This window comes from Pongo pygmaeus, chromosome 1 (assembly GCF_028885625.2).
Source record: "Pongo pygmaeus isolate AG05252 chromosome 1, NHGRI_mPonPyg2-v2.0_pri, whole genome shotgun sequence".
Taxonomy (NCBI): domain Eukaryota; kingdom Metazoa; phylum Chordata; class Mammalia; order Primates; family Hominidae; genus Pongo; species Pongo pygmaeus.
This window is the reverse complement of record NC_072373.2, coordinates 106,897,151-106,918,598: the sequence shown is the minus strand read 5'-3', so window position 1 is coordinate 106,918,598 and position 21,448 is coordinate 106,897,151. Positions and strand designations below refer to the sequence as shown.

Genomic DNA, 21,448 nt, shown 5'->3' with positions numbered 1-21,448 from the left:
AAACATCTTCCCATTCTCTTAGACAAAACCTCCTAACTAACCAAGCCCTGAATGGCCACGTGCCTTGCCCACCTCTCCATCTCTTGTCACAAGTCAGACCAATTCCATTCTTTTCTTCTGCTCCAGCCAAACTGGCTTCTTTTATTCTCTATTTACCCAGCTTCCTGGACTCCACAGAGCTTTTGCTCATGCTTTGCTCTGTGCCTGAAGATTCTTCCAACCCTCATCCTTCTGACAACAGCTGTAGTCTCCACCTCTAAGAGGTAACTTCTGACCTCCCTATGGTGGTCCCTTACTCCTATCACATTGCATAAAACTGTAATCGAGTGGTTATGTTGGGGAATTTTTTACCATCAGCTCCGTAAGTCCAGGATTTGGTTTTGTTTGGCTCATGGTTGTATTTCCACATTTGTGAAATACATATTTGTTCATAAATGAGAATGAAAGATGTTAGAAGTTGAAGTAAATTTGGCATAAAGTCAGAGAAAGGCAAAATGTCACAATCTGATAGAGTCAGAATCTAAAAACTTCAGTTATATTAAAACTGATTTTATATCATTTTAGGCTGGGTTGTTGCAGGGATTCTTTGGGTAATCTTTAAAACTGAGTTCTCAGAGAGCCTTCTATAAATACCTGAATTAATAATGATAGCCATGGGATAGTCCACATAAAACCAATAACATTGGTTGCTTCAAGAGAGGAAGACTGAACCAGGCACAGTGGCTCATGCCTGTAATCCAAGCACTTTCGGAGGCCAAGGCCGACAGATCATTTGAGTTCAGGAGTTTGACACTAGCCTGGGTAACTTGGTGAGCCCCTGTCTCTACACAAAATACAAGCAAAATTAGCTGAGTTTTGTGGGCACCTGTACTCCCAGCTATTTGGGAGGCTGAGGTGGGAGGATTGCTTGAACCCAGAAGGTTGAGAGGCTGCAGTGAGCCATGATCATGCCACTGCACTCCCGCCTGGATGACAGAGCAAGATCCTGTCAAAAAAAAAAAAAAAAAAAAAAAAAAAAAAGAGAGAGAGAAAGAAAGAATCTTCACTGGTGGCTCCTTGTGGGAAGGAGGTTTTCACTACATCCCCAATTGGACCTTTTTATTTTAAAGTATGTGGCGATAGATAAATGACACAAAAGAGTGCATACCATCCCATTTATTTGAAATTCCGAAAAGGCGAAATTAATCTGTGGTGAAAAAATCATAACAGCAGTTCCTTCTAGCAGGGGATTCACTGGGAAGGTACACAAGAGAAATTTCTGGGTGCTAAGAATGGTCTGTCTTGATAGGGGTATGAATTACATAAGTGTATTCATTTATCAAAAAAATTCAGTTAACATTTCAATGAATGTAAATGCTACCTTAAAAACTATAAAAATAATTTAAAATTTAAAATCTAGTAGCTAACACCTAGTTGAGTGCTCAGTGTGTATGGGTATTGGCCAAAGCTATAAATACACAATTTTGTTTAGTCCTCATACTGTCCTCACAAGGTAGGTATTATTATCACAACCCCCTTGCATATGAAGAAGCCCAAATTTAGTAAATATTAAATAACTTGCCTTAATTTATACCCCCTGGAAAATGGGGGAAGAGCTTTGAAAACAATCAGTCAAATGCCAGAAGCTATTAAACATAAGACCCTATAGCACTTCTCTGAAATTGTAATATTTGTGGTACATATATATATATAAATCATCTGCTAGATCAAAAGCTTCAGAATGATTGAAATCATAGTTTGTTTTTTGTTTGAGGTTTATGTGTTTATTTTATGTCATAACTTTAAAGACTGGGTCTTGGCTGGGCATGGTGGCTCACGCCTGTAATCCCAGCACTTTGGGAGGCCAAGGTGGGTGGATCACTTGAGGTCAGGAGTTCAAGACCAGCCTGGCCAACATGGTGAAACCCCATCTCTACTAAAAATACAAAATCAGCTGAGTGTGGTGGTGCATGCCTGTAATCCTAGTTAGTCGGGAGGATGAGGCAGGAGAATCACTTGAACCCAGGAGGTAGAGGTTGCAGCGAGGCAAGATTGTGCCACTGAACTCCAGCCTGGGCCACAGAGTGAGACTCCATCTCAGAAAAAAAAAAAAAAAAAAAAAAAGACTGAATCTCACTATGTTGCCCAGGCTGCACTTGGACTCTTGAATTCAAGCCATCCTCCTGCCTAGATGTCTTGAGTAGCTGGGACTACAGGCACACACTATCATGCCCAGTATTTTGTCTTAGGTTTCTAAGCAGTCCCAACACTGCACAGTAGCTGTTCAATGTATTTGAATGATTAAAAACAAGCTTGGTGTTGATTTTATTGGTACAATTTATATTTACATATGTAATATTTCTATTATATGCTTTCTATATATTTATATGTGTGTATGTATATAATTGGCACCAACTTAACATTGCTGTGCTTAAGTGCCTGAGATGTACCTCAAATGAATAGGCCTGAGGAGAGAAGCTTGTGTCATTAGCTCTGACCCTGCAGCACTAATCCTGGTTTAACCCGTTCTTTCACTCACCCTGAGCACATCAATTTATTTGGTGAAAGAGCTCACACTTTAACATCTCACTGAAATAGCTCATTCCAAAGAAAGAGCTAATTCTAACCTCTCACAAGTGCTTGAGCATTTGCATAAGTGAAATTTCACTGTGTGAGTTTCACCCAACACCACCTCTGCTCCAACTCCTGCTACTTTACTGCTCATACTGTGGAACTCCACAGGTAGAGTAGAAGATGGAGGATGCATGGTGCAGTGTGCAGCAGCATCCTCCTCAGAGAGAGTTTTATTTGCAGTAAATTTGGTGTGCAACAGGCAAAGGAACTAGGAGTCAAGGTGAGGCAGGAGAACAGAAGAGGGAAGTGGAGGTTGGATAAAGGGCAAACTAAGTAGGAGCAGAAAGCAGAAGCAGGATAAAGAGGTGGGTGAACTTAGAAGAAAACCTAGGCAATATCATTCAGGACATAGGAATGGGCAAGGACTTCATGTCTAAAACATCAAAAGCAATGGCAACAAAAGCCAAAATTGACAAATGGGATCTAATTAAACTAAAGAGCTTCTACACAGCAAAAGAAACTATCATCACAGTGAACAGGCAACCTACAGAATGGGAGAAAATTTTTGCAATCTACTCATCTGACAAAGGGCTAATATCCAGAATCTACAAAGAACTCAACAAACTTACAAGAAAAAAAACAAACAACCCCATCAAAAAGTGGGCAAAGGATATGAACAGACACTTCTCAAAAGAAGACATTTATGCAGCCAAAAGACACATGAAAAAATGCTCATAATTACTGGTCATCAGAGAAATGCAAATCAAAACACAATGAGATACCATCTCACATCAGTTAGAATAGTGATCATTAAAAAGTCAGGAAACAGCAGGTGCTGGAGAGGATGTGGAGAAATAGGAACACTTTTACACTGTGGTTGGGACTGTAAACTAGTTCAATCATTATAGAAGAGAGTGTGGTAATTCCTCAAGGATCTAGAACTAGAAATACCATTTGACCCAGCCATCCCATTACTGGGTATATACCTAAAGGATTATAAATCATGCTGCTATAAAGACACATGCATACATATGTTTATTGTGGCACTATTCACAATATCAAAGACTTGGAACCAAACCAAATGTCCAACAACGATAGACTGGATTAAGAAAATGTGGCACATATACACCATGGAATACTATGCAGCCATAAAAAATGATGAGTTCATGTCCTTTGTAGGGACATGGATGAAGCTGGAAACCATCCTTCTCAGCAAACTATTGCAAGGACAAAAAACCAAACACCACATGTTCTCACTCACAGGTGGGAATTGAACAATGAGAACACTTGGACACAGGAAGGGGAACATCACACACTGGAGCCTGTCATGGGGTGGGGGGAGGGGGGAGGGATAGCATGAGGAGATATACCTAATGTAAATGATGAGTTAATGGGTGCAGCACATGAACATGGCACATGTATACGTATGTAACAAACCTGAATGTTGTGAACATGTACCCTAGAACTTAAAGTATTAAAAAAAAAAAAAGAGGTGGGTGAACAAGAAGCAAGATAAGCAGAAGTTGAGCAGCGAAAACAAAAGTGAGATAGAGTAAAGAGTAAAAGCTTATGGCTGGCAGGATCCAGAGCAAACCAGTAAGGGACAGCTCCTCAGAGATAGGAATGGGTATGGGAGAGAAAAAGCAGGCTTAAAATGACCCCGTATGATAATCAGTTCGTTAAAGCTAATGCATATGGACTGCATATCACGGGTGTACTTAAAATTATGGGATGGAGGTGACCCGGAATCTCACAGGGGTCAAATAGCTAAGCAACCCACCTACCAATCAGAAGGCACATGCTGGGTAGAGATTAGGCAGCCCCAGAAAGAGGAGAAAAAAATTTTTTTAAAAATGTAAAAAGACCCAGAGCCCAAAGTTCACCAAACTGACACTGATCTCATTTTGCAGAAGTTAGCCCGTTCTCCCCTCTCTGAGAGTGTTACTGTGCTTAATAAGTCTTTTGCTGCTTTGCTACGTGTGTGTTTGTGTGTCACTTCCAATTCTTTGTTCGAGACACCAAGAACCGGGGACTTCACAACACCGGCCGGTAACAAAGATATGTAGGCTTGGGAGGGAGGGAAGAAAGAAGGGAGTAAGAGGAGATTCAGACATGAGATGCATTCACCCTATGAGTTGAACTCCGGTCTCCAGCGTGGGAGTTGACAATTCCATTACTGAAACATCAATGCTCCATGTGGTATAAACTTTCATGTTTTTTGTTTGTTTGTTTGTTTTGTTTTGTTTGAAAAGAGAATCTCTAGTGCTATGGGCAGGCATGAGGGAGCAGGGAAGATGGAGGTGGGAAAGTTCTATAATAGGCTTACACAGATATTTTTGGAAAACAGAGCTAACAAAGCAACAGGCACTCGAAGCAAAGGCTTGCCCTAAACATTCCACTGTTTGCCAAGGGAAGAAATTTTGGAGTGAAATTTTCACTTTCTCTCTTGTGTAGATCTCTGTAAGACACAAAAGTTTGGATGACAGTCATTTCGATTCTTGGACTTTACTAGAGACTCCAAAGATGCATCTGAGGAGAAAAGCTCTGGGTCCCTGGGATAACTGTGCCACTCGATGTAGCCTCCTGGAGTGGCCAAAGAGAGTGTGGTTAAAAAAAGAAATATTGCAGTGAACTTTCACTCACTCCCACTTCTGTAGGTTTCTTAAAAACATGAGTTTAGAAACAAGATACTTGGCTTTTTTAAATGACTCAAAAGAGGTGTAGATGAAGAGAAGCTCGATCATCCCACAAATCTTCTGGACACACCCCTAAATCTCCAGCTCCTGGGTCTTTGAAAGCCAGTTTGTCTCAAGGTTGGGAGGAAAGGGTTTGGAAAGCACCAAGGCAGGGGTTGGCAAAAAGATTACATCATCAGTGAGGAAATGAAATTTCCAGAAGTTTTTGCCAGATCTGGGACCAGAGACAAAGGCCTGGATGAATTTCCTATGCAAACCTTTTTTAGAACCTCCGTTTCAATGTTCTTCCAGAGACTCTTCAAAATTAGATCTGGTGAAACCGCTCCCGGTAGGGGATTGGTAGTTCAGTAACAGAATTTCTGTCTCCCACGCGGGAGACTCGAGTCTGACTCCCGGCCATGCAGGCCTTCTTACCCTTCAGGCAGGAAGGGCTACTACGTTTCTACCCAACAAAGTTATTGTATTACTCAGGCTGTACTGCTTTTATGGACCTTGGTTGTGGCGGCTGGAAGCTAACCTGAGGGGCGTGCCACCTCTGGAGCATTCTCTGTGCTGGAACTAATCCGGGAATTTACAGTCCCTGTGCTCGAAGCCTGTCCTTGAAAGTGGGGAGTGTTTCCGGTGGGTTGCTCAGTTTTGAATACTTGGAATTAAAACCTTTGCTACTTTCATTACTTGTTACTCCGGGCAAACCCCTGGGTAACCCAAAGGCCATCAGAAGGATTCGCGTGCTGGGATTTCCACTACGTTAGGCCACGTGTCACTATGGAGCGAGGATCAAGAAGGTCCGGGAAGGAGAGAAGCTGCGGGGTGCGGGGAGACTCTTCAGTGGTTGGTCGGAGAGGCTTCAGCGGCCCAAGGAAAAGGGAACCTCGTGGGGAGGTATCCGCGTAGAGATGAGGGCCTCCGCGGAAACAGTCTCACGCAGAGGTGTGCCCAAACACCGAGTTACTTAACCTTGTCAACCACCTTGGCATCCGCGCCTTCCGTGGGCCCGTCGGTCTTCCAGGAGGGATTCTGTGTCCCTGGTATTGTGTGCCAACAGGTGTTAGCCTGATATTTGTATTTTTAATGAGAGAAAACGAACTACAGAATTTGCGAGTTTTGCTTTTTTTCTGGTTTTGCTTTATACCTCTTGGACGCTTCTTCCAAAGGATTCCGATCTGAGGGGCATTGGGGTGTGACTGTGGTAGACAAGGGGTGGTTAATTTTCATCCAAAAATCTTTGGCGGATTCCCTTGCTCTCTCGATCCCCAATCTAACAGTAGTTTAAAACAGAAGATCAGCAACATTTGGAGAGGTTTTTTTCTCTGCGTTCTAATGATAAACTTGATTTATTCAATTCCAAAAGTTTCCTTATTCTGAGGTTGTCTTTCTATATTTTGAGTATAAAACCGTGGCCATACTATGTTGGAACCACCAAGGTTCTTCTCTTCACTTGTTTATTTGTAAAGTCTCTTTGTAATCTCAGAATTTCCTGAGTAAACTGGGAACTGTTGTACATAATTCTGTGTTTTTGAGCATTCTTTGTAAACAGGAATCAGGACTGGGGATGGGGAAGGCGGGAGGAGTAGGAGTGCTGATTTGTTTAACGGAAAATCATAGATTACTTATGTGACGGCGCAAAGGTTTTAAAAACCCTTAGCGTCCTCAGATTTCCCCTTATACTATTTGCTGAAGAAAATTGTATCCTTGACTCCCTTCCTTACCCTCTCCTGGCAAGGGAAGGGGTCTCCTCCCGCCTCAGGATCTCTGTCCTCCTGGGGTTAGGAGAAGTGCATCCAACTCCCTCTCCAAGTGCTGGAACGGAGGCTAGGTCTTTCCCATGGGCTGGGGGCCTTGCTGTCCCAAGGACGGCTGGGGAGCAAGAGGAGGTAGAGGCAGAAGAGGAAGCCGGCTGAGATTTGTGAAGCAGCTCTTGCTACCGCGGGTAGGGAGAGGGCGCGCGGGACCCAGGAGCCTCCGTGCGGAGCCAGGCCTCAGGAGCAGCCGCCTTGGTCCTGGAAGGGGTGCCTGCATCCATCTTGTCTCCAAAGACTGTAGGGAGACCTTCTCACCCGGTGGGAAAGCGACGTCTCCCTTGCTTTCCCACAACGGACGCCTTATGTCCCTTTCCTGCTAGTGTCTGACCGCCAGCCTGCGGGGGCTGCGGCTGCAGTGGTTCCACGCTGGGTGGAGGCTGCCTGCCCGCGAGCCAAGAGCCGCGCTAGGAGGCAGAAGTCGGGAAGTAGTGTGCAGGCCCGGAGGAGACCCAAGCTCTGGGTCAGGCTTTTTTGCCAATAGCCAAATTCAGCGTGTAAAACACAGAGAGCTCACATCTGTCTGTTCGTGAGCTTCGGTGAGAACAAGGAAGGCCCTCAAGATCCCTAGGAGGGCGGCGAAGGGTCTCTGGCGGCGATATCCGCGTCGGCGGCGGTGAGCCAAGGCATGTCAGGAGCGTGCGCGAACCCAGCCCCCGGGTAGCACGAACACCCCCTCAGACTAGGGCCCCGCATGTGGGGAAATCGCAGGAGTCAGCGCAGCTGGAGTGTGGTGGACTAGCCTCATCCAGGGAGAACCCCCTTCCTGACCACGGTCTGTCCCCCTCCAGGTAAGAGGAGAGGAGGGACAGCACAGCCTCCTCTCCCCTAGCCGCAAGCTCAGGGTTACTACCTTCCCCTCTGCTCGCCCGTCGCCATTCTTCCAAACCACTATCCGCCAAAGATTCCACCTACAGTCACTCACAGGACAATCCACGCGTCCTTTCAGCAGCGGATCCCGCCCTGCAGCCCCCACGCCCTCTCACCCCAGCGCTTCCACCCACCGCCTCTGCCCAGTCTGTGCACTTCACCTCCCTCGCTCCGGCTCCCCGCTGAGCTTACAGTGGACACGGGGTTCGTCCCAACCCTTCTCGGGAGTACTGAATGGAAAAGGGGAAGCGTGCGAAATTCCTTGGTAGAGTGTAGGCAGACATTGCGGGATTTGACTGTGATACCGTCGCTTTGATGTCCTAGTGATTTTTACATCTGCCTTCTGCTTAGGACACCGGCCACAGTTTTCCATTTGTGTCTACTCCACCTGCTGTCTTTGTTGGATAAGCGAACATCGCCTCCCTGTACCACCCAGTCAATAAGTGGGCGGTCCTGGAGGACCTCACCCGCCACTCACCCCCATCCCAACCTCGCGGACATCGCCTCCTGTCTCCTCTTCCGAAGGCCTAAGAAGCACGTTGGCTGCGAACGGAGGTGAGAAGGCTCAGCTGACCGCCTGTGTCTTCTGGCAACGTGTGGCACGCACAAACGCCACGACTTAGCTTGGCCTCTCTCTTAGTTATTTGCAGCTCAGCCCAATCGGCGCCTCCGGGACGGCGGAGACGGCAAAGACGGTGGGCTTCTTGGGTGCAGCTCCACGAGGGCTGGCATCCCTGCACGGCGGTGAACACCTGAGCGAGACGCTCAGTCTCTCTCTAAAGCCCCTTCTGCGGATGACACGGAGATAAATAAGAGCAGTGTGTCATGAGATGCCGTCCACCAGGACTTGCCCTCCTTCGCCAGGGTTTGCACCTCTCAGCGAGACTGTTCTGCCTCTGGCCCTTGGAGCAGGCCGGCTGACAGCGGAGTAAAGAAAGATTCCTGCGGGTGGGCAGTCAGTGCAAAACAATTTCCTGACCGATAATCGAACCCGGGATGCGGTGGTGAAAGAGTTGAATCATAGCCACTAGACCAGCACAGGGGCACGGGAGGTTCTTCCTCAACCTTCTTGCCATAGAAGTGACTGTTTCCCTGTGCGCTGGGAGGACTTGGGCTTTGTGGGGGTTGTTGGTCGCTCCTGGAGTCGTCTCGCAAGGCCTTTCCTTCCCTCTTTTCTCCAAAAGAGGAGCCCGCAGGCGACGCACCCAGCACTCCGCGAGGCCCACCAAGGCCACGAGTCCCGAGTCCTGGAGCAAGTTGCAGCGTCCAGGCTGCACCTGACCACTGACCTAGAGATGTGCCTTTGCGAAGCGGCAGCACATGGAGAAACAGTCGCGGGTCGCTGGGGCCAGAGCCGAGCACCGGGTAGCCAGGAGCAGGCAGGAGCGAGGAGGCTTCCGGGGTGAGACCGGGGCACCCGAAACATCATAAAGGACTCAGACCTTGGCATCCCCGACATCATAAAGGACTCACATGGATGCGGAAACCGAGACGGGCTGGATGGAAAACTCTTTCCAGGGAAGCTCCGGGGTCCTCAACTGCTCTCTGACCTTCCCCTGCAACCTGCGACACCTGCCATTTTCCCATCTTAGGCGACAGCAACGCTACCCTTCCTTATGCTCCGGGCAAAACTGCTAGAGTTCCCTCTGACGCTGGAGTTTTTTCCTCAGATCCAAGATCCAATTGGTCGCCAATTCGTGATTTCCCGTCGGCCAAGTAAGTGCTTGGGCAATGATCTACACTCGAATTTCTCCACCTCCGCGGAATGGCCACTTCGGGGTGGGGGAGGTGCCCTCCGGTGGATTGTAAGGTGTTTAGCAGCATCCCTCGCCTCCGCTGACTAGATAGATGCCAGGGGTTAACATTCTCCCTCCGGGCTTCCCCTAGTCTGGCCTAGTGTCCCAGCGGGGATGGGAGAGTAGTGTGAGGGTGAAGTTGCCGCCTATTGGGAACCATTGGTGCGCATAGTCCTGTCCTCTGAGCTTGTGCAGAGGACTCTCCAGATGCAGGCTCAGGGTTCAATCCAGCTCGAGACTCCCTCGCTCCACTGCACAGTCAGACCTTAAAACTGGAAGGTTTTAACATCTCGACATCACGAGATTCTACCTTTAGGTATTTTCTTCCTTTCTGTCCGCCAAATCGGCCTCTTCCCAGTGTGTTGACCAGGGCCAGCCAGGCAGAAGGCTGGTTTCGCTCAAAGAGGATCCTCTCGCCCTCCTGGAGCTTCAGGCCTGTTTCGGTTGGGTCTGCAGAGAAGCCTTAGGGGCCACTTCCTTCGGCGTCCCGGGCAGGGGGGAGGGGGAGGTGGGCAGGTGCGCGATGTGCGGGGAAGAAGAGGGTTTGACTACTGTTTTCGACCCCCGGCGCCAAACCTCCACCTCCGTGCGCGCGCCCCTCCAGGCTCCTGCTGGTCCCACTCGCCGGTAATTAGGTCGTCGCTCAGCCTGAGCTCCCGAGACACCCAGGCCCGGAAGGACACGAAGGGGAAAGCAGCTACTCACTTCGGTCCTGTCCGCAAGGGATCCCTTTCTGACGGGAAAGAAAGGCGGCGAGTCTGGTCCTGTTGAGTAAGCGGAAGAGAGATCAAAGGGAAGAGAAGAAAAATCCTGTGAGGTTTCAAGATCTAAAGTTACCATGAAGTCGACCTAACCTCGTCTGGAGGTCCTCCCGTGGCTGGCGAAGGTGAGTCGAGTCCCCGTCTTCAATTTGTCAAAGTGGACAAAGCCTACACAACAGCCAGTACTAGCTACTAGGCATCCGCAGTCTCTCCAGTTGGTGGTGCTGGAGCCTCCCTACCCAGGATTTCCATGGATTCCAAGGGTACAACTAAACAGCTCTTGTTGTTCCAACTGCTCTTATTTGAAAAAAGGGCCGATCTGTTGAGAAGCACGTAGGAAAACCACTTCCGTAAGAGTATAGCAACTGTTGTCGAGATTGTCACATTCCCCCTCCTCCTCCTCCCTCTTCCTAGAAATGTGCAGTGAAAATTAATCCCCACGACGGGCCGGTTGTACTTTCAATGCACAGTTGGCCAAACCTAAGGGAACTCTAGGAGTTTCCGGATGAATATTTGAAGTATAACACAGTCATTTTTATTTACACGTGCATTCCAAAAACACATTGAACAAACACATCCTGTTCACCTGTGCCACACTTACAAGATGGGAAAAGAGGGACTACATACAAACAAGTCAAAGATGTAATCAAATGGCTTTTAAATATCTGCTGTTTCCACTGAAGGTCTTCTTCTCTGTATACACCTACCAGTGTCTTCTCTTTCTCCAAAATCAGACATTCAAGTGCCAGACCCTGAAATCAGTTTTCTGGTTCCGGCTTGTTCTTCCCCATTCTGTATCTCTGCCCCTCCACTCTCTTCTTTCATATGCAGGAAAGGTCAGCTCTCCCTCAGTTTCTAATTTGCAACATCCCACTCAAAGAATGCAATGACTAGCATCAAAAATTAGACACCCTCCATGGGACTCTATCTCTGTCTTAGTTGGAGCTTCTATAACAATGTATCATAAATTGGGTGGCTCATCCAAAACAGACATTTCTCACAGTTCTGGAGTTTGCAAGTCTAACATCAAGGTGCCAGCATGGTAGGGTTATGGTGAGGAACTTTTCCTGGTCATAGACTGCCATCTTCCCACTGTATCTTCAGGTGGCTGAAAGAGGGGGAGAGAGCTCTCTAGTGTCCCTTTTATAGGGGCACTAATCCCACTCAGGAGGACTCCACTCTCTGGATCTAATTACCTCCCAAAGGCCTCTCCTAATAATTTTAACACATTTCCTGGGGTGGGTGGGGGAAGGTTAGGGTTTCAACCAAGGCATTTTGGGGGGACACAAACATTAGGTCTCCTGTGATGTTTCTAGAAGAAGAAGAAATTATAAATGACCCAAAGCTTTGTACATTTCACAGTTAGAAATAAAGAAAACTTTTTCTAAGATTTTGGAAGGCCTGAAATGTGAGGCCAATCAACCCCATCACTAAAATCTGGACTGTGTGTTGAGTGTTGTGGACTTTTTGCATGTTCATTCTCCCTGAAGACAACTGAAAATTTATTTTCTCCAGAGGGTAGAAGAGAAGATCTATTGGGAGAACCCACCCCCAATGTTTCAATGTAGGTTGTTTTTATTTTCCATAAGTGTCAGCTGGCTGAGAAATAAAAAGAGACAATACAAAGAGAGGAAATTTACAGCTGGGCCACCAGGGGTGACATCACATATCAGTAGGACCATGATGACCACCTGAGTCTCAGACCAGCAAGTTCTTATTAAGGGTTTCAAAAGGGGAGGGGGTGTAAGAACAGAGAATAGGTGCAAAGATCACATGCTTCAAAGAGCAAAAAGCAGAATCACTGATAAGGGTCTAACAAAGATCACATGCTTCTGAGGGAACAGGGCAAAGGGCAAAAGCAGAACCACTGATAAGGGTCCAACAAAGATCACAGGGCAAAGGGCAAAAGCAGAACCACTGATAAACATCTTAAACAACAGAAAAAAGGGTTCCAGAACAGAGAACTGGTCTGACCACAAATTTAACAGGGCTGAGTTTTCCCCACCCTAGTAAGCCTGAGGGTTCTGCAGGAGACCAGGGCTTATCTCAGTCCTTATCTCAACTGCACAAGACAGACATTCCCACAGTGGCCATTCATAGACCTCCCCCCAGGGATGCATTCTTATCCCAGGGTACTAATATTAATATTCCTTGCTAGGAAAAGAATTTAGCAATAAGTTTCCCACTTGCATATCCATTTATAGGCCCTCTGCAAGAAGAAAATTATGGCTGTATTTGCCTGACCCTGCAGGCAGTCAGACCTTATGGTTTTCTTCCCTTGTTCCATAAAAATTGCTATTATTCTGTTCGTTTTCAAGGTGCACTGATTTCATACTGTTCAAACACACACGTTTTACAATCAATTTGTACAATTAACACAATTATCACGGTGGTCCTGATGTGACATACATCCTCAGCTTATGAAGATAACAGGATTAAAAGACTAAAGTAAAGACAGGCATAAGAAATTATAAAAGGATTGGGGTGGAGCCAAGATGGCCGAATGGGAGCTACAGCTCCCAGCATGAGCCACGCAGAAGACGAGTGATTTCTGCATTTCCATCGGAGGTACTGGGTTCATCTCACTAAGGAGTGCCAGACAGTGGGTGCAAAACAGTTGGTTCAGCGCACCGTGTGCAAGCCCAAGCAGAGTGAGGCATTGCCTCACAAGAGAAGTGCAAGAGGTCAGGGAGTTCCCTTTCCTAGTCAAAGAAAGGGGTGACAGATGGCACATGGAAAATCAGGTCACTCCCACCCTAATACTGAGCTTTTCCAATGGGCTTAAAAAATGGCACACCAGGAGATTATATCCCACACCTGGCTCAGAGAGTCCTATGCCGACGGAGTCTCGCTGATTGCTAGCACAGCAGTCTGAGATCAAACTGCAAGGTGGCAGCGAGGCTGGGGGAGGGGTGTCTGCCATTGCCCAGGCTTGATAGGTAAACAAAGCAGCCGGGAAGCTCCAACTGGGTGGAGCCCACCACAGCTCAAAGAGGCCTGCCTGCCTCTGTAGGCTCCACCCCTGGGGGCAGGGCACAGACAAACCAAAAGACAGCAGTAACCTCTGCAGACTTAAATGTCCCTGTCTGAAAGCTTTGAAGAGAGTAGTGGTTCTCCCAACACGCAGCTGGAGATCTGAGAATGGGCAGACTGCCTCCTCAAGTGTGTCCCTGACCCCTGACCCTGAGCAGCGTAACTGGGAGGCACCCCCCAGTAAGGGCAGACTGACACCACACACAGCCGGGTACTCCTCCGAGACAAAATCTCCAGAGGAATGATCAGGCAGCAGCATTTGCGGTTCACCAAAATCCGCTGTTATACAGCCACCACTGTTCTGCAGCCACTGATGTGGATACCCAGGTAAACAGGGTCTGGAGCAGACCACTAGCAAACTCCAACAGACCAGCAGCTGAGGGTCCTTTCTGTTAGAAGGAAAACTAAAAAACAGAAAGGACATCCACACCAAAAACCCGTATGTATGTCACCATCATCAAAGACCAATAGTAGATAAAACCACAAAGATGGGGAAAAAACAGAGGAGAAAAACTGGAAACTCTAAAAAGCAGAGCACCTCTCCTCCTCCAAAGGAATACAGTTACTCACCAGCAATGGAACAAAGCTGGATGGAGAATGACTTTGACAAATTGAGAGAAGGCTTCAGACAATCAAACTACTCTGAGCTACAGGAGGAAATTCAAACCGATGGCAAAGAAGCTAAAAACTTTGAGAAAAAATTAGACGAATGGATAACTAGAATAATCAATGCAGAGAAGTGCTTAAAGGAGCTGATAGAGGTGAAAGCCAAGGCTCAAGAAATATGTAAAGAATGCAGAAGCCGCAGGAGCTGATGCGATTAGCTAGAAGAAAAGGTATCAGTGATGGAAGATGAAATGAATGAAATGAAGTGAGAAGGGAAGTTTAGAGAAAAAAGAATAAAAAGAAACAAACAAAGCCTCCAAGAAATATGGGACTATGTGAAAAGACCAAATCTACATATGATTGGTGTACGTGAAAGTGACGGGGAGAATGGAACCAAGTTGGAAAACACTCTGCAGGATATTATCCAGGAGAACTTCCCCAATCTAGCAAGACAGGCCAACATTCAGATTCAGGAAATACAGAGAATGCCACGAAGATACTCCTCGAGAAGAGCAACTCCAAGACACATAATTGTCAGAATCACCAAAGTTGAAATGAAGGAAAAAATGTTAAGGGCAGCCAGAGAGAAAGGTCGGGTTACACACAAAGGGAAGTCCATCAGACTAACAGCAGATCTCTCAGCAGAAACTCTACAAGCCAGAAGAGAGTGGGGGCCAATATTCAACATTCTTAAAGAAAACATTTTTCAACCCAGAATTTCATATCCAGCCAAACTAAGCTTCATAAGTGAAGGAGAAATAAAATACTTTACAGACAAGCAAACGCTGAGAGATTTTGTCACCACCAGGCCTGCCCTAAAAGAGCTCCTGAAGGAAGCACTAAACATGGAAAGGAAAACCGGTACCAGCCACTGCAAAAACATGCCAAATTCTAAAGACCGTCAAGGCTAGGAAGAAACTGCCTCAACTAATGAGAAAAATAACCAGCTAACATCATAATGACAGGATCAAATTCACACATAACAATATTGACTTTAAATTTAAATGGGCTAAATGCTCCAATTAAAAGACACACACTGGCAAATTGGATAAAGAGTCAAGACCCATCAGTGTGCTGTATTCAGGAAACCCATCTCACGTGCAGAGACACACATAGGCTCAAAATAAAGGGACGGAGGAAGATCTACCAAGCAAACGGAAAACAAAAAAAGGCAGGGGTTGCAATCTTAGTCTCTGATAAAACAGATTTTAACCAACAAAGATCGAAAGAGACAAAGAAGACCATTACACAATGGTAAAGGGATCAATTCAACAAGAAGAGCTAACTATCCTAAATATATATGCACCCAATACAGGAGCACAGAGATTCATAAAGCAAGTCCTGAGTGACCTACAAAGAGACTTAGACTCCCACACAATAAAGGGAGACTTTAACACCCCGTTGTCAACATTAGACAGATCAACGAGGCAGAAAGTTAACAAGGATACCCAGGAATTGAACTCAGCTCTGCACCAAGTGGGCCTAATAGACATCTACAGAACTCTCTACCCCAAATCAACAGAATATACATTTTTTTCAGCACCGCAGCACACCTATTCCAAAATTGACCACATAGTTGGAAGTACAGCACTCCTCAGCAAATGTAAAAGAACAGAAATTATAACAAACTGTCTCTCAGACCACAGTTCAATCAAACGAGAACTCAGGATTAAGAAACCCACTCAAAAGCAGTCAACTAAATGGAAACTGAACAATCTGCTCCTGAATGACTACTGGGTACATAATGAAATGAAGGCAGAAATAAAGATGTTCTTTGAAACCAATGAGAACAAAGACACAACATACCAGAATCTCTGGGAAACATTCAAAGCACTGTGTAGAGGGAAATTTATAGCATTAAATGCCCACAAGAGAAAGCAGAAAAGATCTAAAATGGACACCCTAACATCACAATTAAAAGAACTAGAAAAGCAAGAGCAAACACATTCAAAAGCTAGCAGAAGGCAAGAAATAACCAAAATCAGAACAGAACTGAAGGAAATAGAGACAGAAAAAACCCTTCAAAAAATTAATGAATCCAGGAGCTGGTTTTTTGAAAGGATCAACAAAATTGATAGACCGCTAGAAAGATTAATAAAGAAGAAAAGAGAGAAGAATCAAATAGATGCAATACAAAATGATAAAGGGGATATAACCACTGATCCCACAGAAATACAAACTACCATCAGAGAATACTACAAACACCTCTATGCAAATAAACTAGAAAATCTAGAAGAAATGGATAAATTCCTCGACACATACACCCTCCCAAGACTAAACAAGGAATAAGTTGAATTTCTGAATAGACCAATAACAGGATCTGAAATTGTGGCAATAATCAATAGCTTACCAACCAAAAAGAGTCCAGGACCAGATGAATTCACAGCCGAATTCTACCAGAGGTACAAGGAGGAGCTGGTACCATTCCTTCTGAAACTATTCCAATCAACAGAAAAAGAAGGAATCCTCTCTAACTCATTTTATGAGGTCAGCATCATCCCAATACCAAAGCCTGGCAGAGACACTACCAAAAAAGAGAATTTTAGACCAATATCTTTGATGAACATAGATGCAAAAATCCTCAATAAAATACTGGCAAACCGAATCCAGCAGTATATCAAAAAGCTTATCCACCATGATCAAGTGAGCTTCATTCCTATGATACAAGGCTGGTTCAACATATGCAAATCAATAAATGTAATCCAGCATACAAACAGAACCAAAGACAAAAACCACATGATTATCTCAATAGATGTAGAAAACGCCTTGGAGAAAATTCAACAACCCTTCATGTTAAAAACTCTCAATAAATTAGGTATTGATGGGACATACCTCAAAATAATAAGAGCTATCTATGACAAACCTACAGCCAATATCATACTGAATGGGCAAAAACTGGAAGCATTCCCTTTGAAAACTGGCACAAGACAGAGATGCCCTCTCTCACCACTCCTATTCAACATAGTGTTGAAAGTTCTGGCCAGGACAATTAGGCAGGAGAAGGAAATAAAGGGTATTCAATTTGGAAAAGAGGAAATCAAATTGTCCCTGTTTGCAGATGACATGATTGTATATCTAGAAAACCCCATTGTCTCAGCCCAAAATCTCCTTAAGCTGATAAGCAACTTCAGCAAAGTCTCAGGATACAAAATCAATGTACAAAAATCACAAGCATTCTTATACACCAATAACAGACAAACAGAGAGCCAAATCATGAGTGAACTCCCATTCATAATTGCTTCAAAGAGAATAAAATACCTAGGAATCCAACTTACAAGGGACATGAAAGACCTCTTCAAGGAGAACTACAAACCACTGCTCAAGGAAATAAAAGAGGACACAAACAAATGGAAGAACATTCCATGCTCATGGGTAGGAAGAATCAATATCGTGAAAATGGCCATACTGCCCAAGGTAATTTATAGATTCAATGCCATCCCCATCAAGCTACCAATGACTTTCTTCAAAGAATTGGAAAAAATACTTTAAAGTTCACATGGAACCAAAAAGGAGCCCGCATCACCAAGTCAATCCTAAACCAAAAGAATAAAGCTGGAGGCATCACACTACCTGACTTCAAACTATACTACAAGGCTACAGTAACCAAAACAGCATGGTACTGGTACCAAAACAGAGATATAGATCAATGGAATAGAACAGAGCCCTCAGAAATGATGCCACTTATCTACAACCATCTGATCTTTGACAAACCTGAGAAAAACAAGAAATGGGGAAAGGATTCCCTATTTAATAAACTGTACTGGGAAAACTGGCTAGCCATATGTAGAAAGCTGAAACCGGATCCCTTCCTTACACCGTATACAAAAATTAATTCAAGATGGATTAAAGACTTAAACGTTAGACCTAAAACCATAAAAACCCTAGAAGAAAACCTAGGCAATACCTTTCAGGACATAGGCATGGGCAAGGACTTCATGTCTAAAACACCAAAAGCAATGGCAACAAAAGCCAAAATTGACAAATGGGATCTAATTAAACTAAAGAGCTTCTGCACTGCAAAAGAAACTACCATCAGAGTAAACAGGCAACCTACAGAACGGGAGAAAATTTTCACAACCTACTTATCTGACAAAGAGCTAATATCCAGAATCTAGAATGAACTCAAACAAATTTACAAGAAAAAAACAAACAACCCCATCAAAAAGTGGGCAAAGGATATGAACAGACACTTCTCAAAAGAAGACATTTATGCAGCCAAAAGACACATGAACAATGCTCATCATCACTGGCCATCAGAGAAATGCAAATCAAAACCACAATGAGATACCATCTCACACCAGTTAGAATGGCAATCATTAAAAAGTCAGGAAACAACAGGTGCTGGAGAGGATGTGGAGAAATAGGAAACTTTTACACTGTCAGTGGGACTGTAAACTAGTTCAACAATTGTGGAAGTCAGTGTGGCAATTCCTCAGGGATCTAGAACTAGAAATACCATTTGACCCAGTCATCCCATTACTGGGTGTATACCGAAAGGATTATAAATCATGCTGCTATACAGACACATGCACATGTATGTTTACTGTTGCACTACTCACAATAGCCAAAGACTTGGAACCAACCCAAATGTCCAACAACGATAGACTGGATTAAGAAAATGTGGCACATATACACCATGGAATACTATGCAGCCATAAAAAATGATGAGTTCATGTCCTTTGTAGGGACATGGATGAAATTGGAAATCATCATTCTCAGCAAACTATCGCAAGGACGAAAAACCAAACACTGCATGTTCTCACTCATAGGTGGGAATTGAACAATGAGAACACATGGACACAGGAAGGGGAACATCACACTCCGCGGACTGTTGTGGGTTGTGGGGAGGGGGGAGGGATAGCATTAGGAGATATACCTAATGCTAATGATGAGTTAATGGATGCAGCACACCAACATGGCACATGTATACATATGTAACAAACCTGCACATTGTGCACATGTACCCTGAAACTTAAAGTATAATAATAATAAAATTTAAAAAAAAATTATAAAGGTATTATTTGAGAACCGATAAATGTCCATATTAAGATGAAATCTTCACAATTTATGTTCCTCTGCTGCAGCTCCAGCCTGTCCCTCTGTTTGGGGTCCGTTACTTCCCATAACAAGGATCCTTGACCCCAAGGGGGCAATCAACATAGATGAGTGAGGACTTGTGTCCCACACTGAAATGAGAGGGTTGAAGTGACAGCATATCTTGATCTATGTGATGGTTACATGAGTTATGACCTTTTTCAAAGCTTATTATGCTGTGCGAAAAAGAACAAAACCAGAGGACTTGCACAACCTGACATTCAGACTCGCTCTGAGCTGTTATAAACAAGGCAGTGTGCTAGCGGCATTGGGAGACACAAATACGTCAACAGACTGACTTAGGAGACCTGAAACTGACCCACAGCTATAAGGTCCATAGGTTTTTTGTTTGTTTGTTAATTTCTTTTTGTTTTCTGGATGACAGGGTCTCACTCTGTCATCCAGGCTGGAGTGCAGTGGCCCGATCTTGGCTTACTGCAAACTCTGCTTCCCACGCTAATGTGATCCTCCTGCTTCAGCCTCCCGGGTAGCTCATACTACAGGTGCATTTTAATAGACATGAGGTTTCGCCATGTTGTCCAGACTGGTCTCCAACTCCTGGGCTCAAGTGATCCACCGGCCTCAGTCTCTCACAATGCTGGGATTACAGGCATGAGCCACCATGGCCCGTCACAGGTTTTCAATAAAAGCAGTTCAATGGGGCAAAGGAAATAGTTTCAATTAATTGACTTTCATAAAGAAGAAGGTGGAGACGAACAAGGTTATTTCTCACTCATACTACACTTAGTAGACCAAAACTTAAAAGCCAAAGATATAAAGCATTTTGAGGATACTTTGTGACTTGTTGGTAGACAGAGATTTACTAAACAGGGCACAGAAAAAAACATGTATAAAGGAAAGACTTGTTAAATTAGAGTTCATCAATATTAGCCATATCTTCTCATCAAAAGACGCCACAAAGAAAGTGAAGAAATGAGTCAGCCTCAGACAGGGAGAAAATAGTCACAAAACCTATCTGACTCCCAAACCCTGTAACTGTAATGTATGGTGAGATCTTCTTACCTGGTAATGAAAACAACAACAACAAAAAACAAAAACAAAAACAAAAATCAATCCAAGTATGCTAGAAGGGTAAAAGACTTGAACAGATACATAAGAATAAAAGATACACACATTGTCAATAAAGCACATACAATATGTTTAAGCTATCAGGAAAATGGAAGTTTCCCTTGGACTCCTCCCCAGGTTAGTGAGCTGTGAGGTCTCTTTTCCTTACCCCGACGTGCCCCCAGTGACCGGAAAAACGGTTCTGAGCACACCATTGCCTTCGTGTAAGCCACCAACAGGGCTGACTGGGTTATTTGCTGCGTGAGGCTCAGAAACAGGACAGAGCATGTCCAGGGTTTCCCTTGGATTCCTCGCCAGGTTAGTGAGCTGTGAGGTCTCTTTTCCTTCCCCTCATGTGCCTAGTGAGCTGTGAGGTCTCTTTTCCTTCCCCTCATGTGCCTGGTTGCGGGGAGCATAAGAGAATAGCTGACAGCCTAGACTAACGACATTGCCGTGGCTCGGATTCGAACCGAGGTTGCTGCGGCCACAACGCAGAGTACTAACCACTATACGACCACGGCGAGCCACAGGCCAAGCCGCGATGGCTGAGCTTGCTCTAGCCATTTTGACGTCAATAGATTTCTATTATTAGGCGGATTTATTCCCAGACAGCCACAGGGGACTCCCAATTTTCTTTCTTTCATGCCCGCTCTGCTTTTCCCTCCCTTCCTCCCAATCTTCATACGTGATGAGAACAGTTCTCATCTTCTCCACTCCAGCCTGGGCCCCCCTGCACCAGCCTCTCTCGGGAGGTCTCTCTGTCCTGGTCCGCACCTCCTCTGCTTCTCTCGGGCCTCTCCGTATTTCTGCTTTTCACCCTTCCTCTCTCCCGCCCCACCGACTGAGACCGAGATGAGCGAGGGGAGCGCAAGCAGCAGTAGAGAGTCGGGCGAAGGCGGAGCCAAGAACGGGAAGAGCCATCACTAGAGCCCACGGGGCGTTCTACTTGCTTCCCTTGGGACCCACGCGGCTCAGGCCCAGGGAGTCGCGGACCCGGGCGTTTCCTGGGATGCTGGGTCTGATGCCTGCGAGGGTCAGGACAGGGCGAAGGCCATTCCGCTGCCCTTCCAGCTTCAGAATCGCCCAATGCGCGGGTTTCAACCGTAGCCTGTAAGATGCGCCTCTGCGGTTTTCTGAGGCTTTGGATCCTGCACAATTGTTCTACAAAAGGC

At 45.4% G+C, this 21,448-nt stretch overlaps 1 non-coding gene across 1 annotated transcript; it reads right to left on the bottom strand.

The window, feature by feature from the left end:
• Window positions 1–20,725: 20,725 nt before the first annotated feature.
• Window positions 20,726–20,797, bottom strand: TRNAH-GUG (transfer RNA histidin (anticodon GUG)). Its single transcript has one exon. It is a non-coding gene; the product is annotated as a tRNA-His (tRNA).
• Window positions 20,798–21,448: the final 651 nt, after the last annotated feature.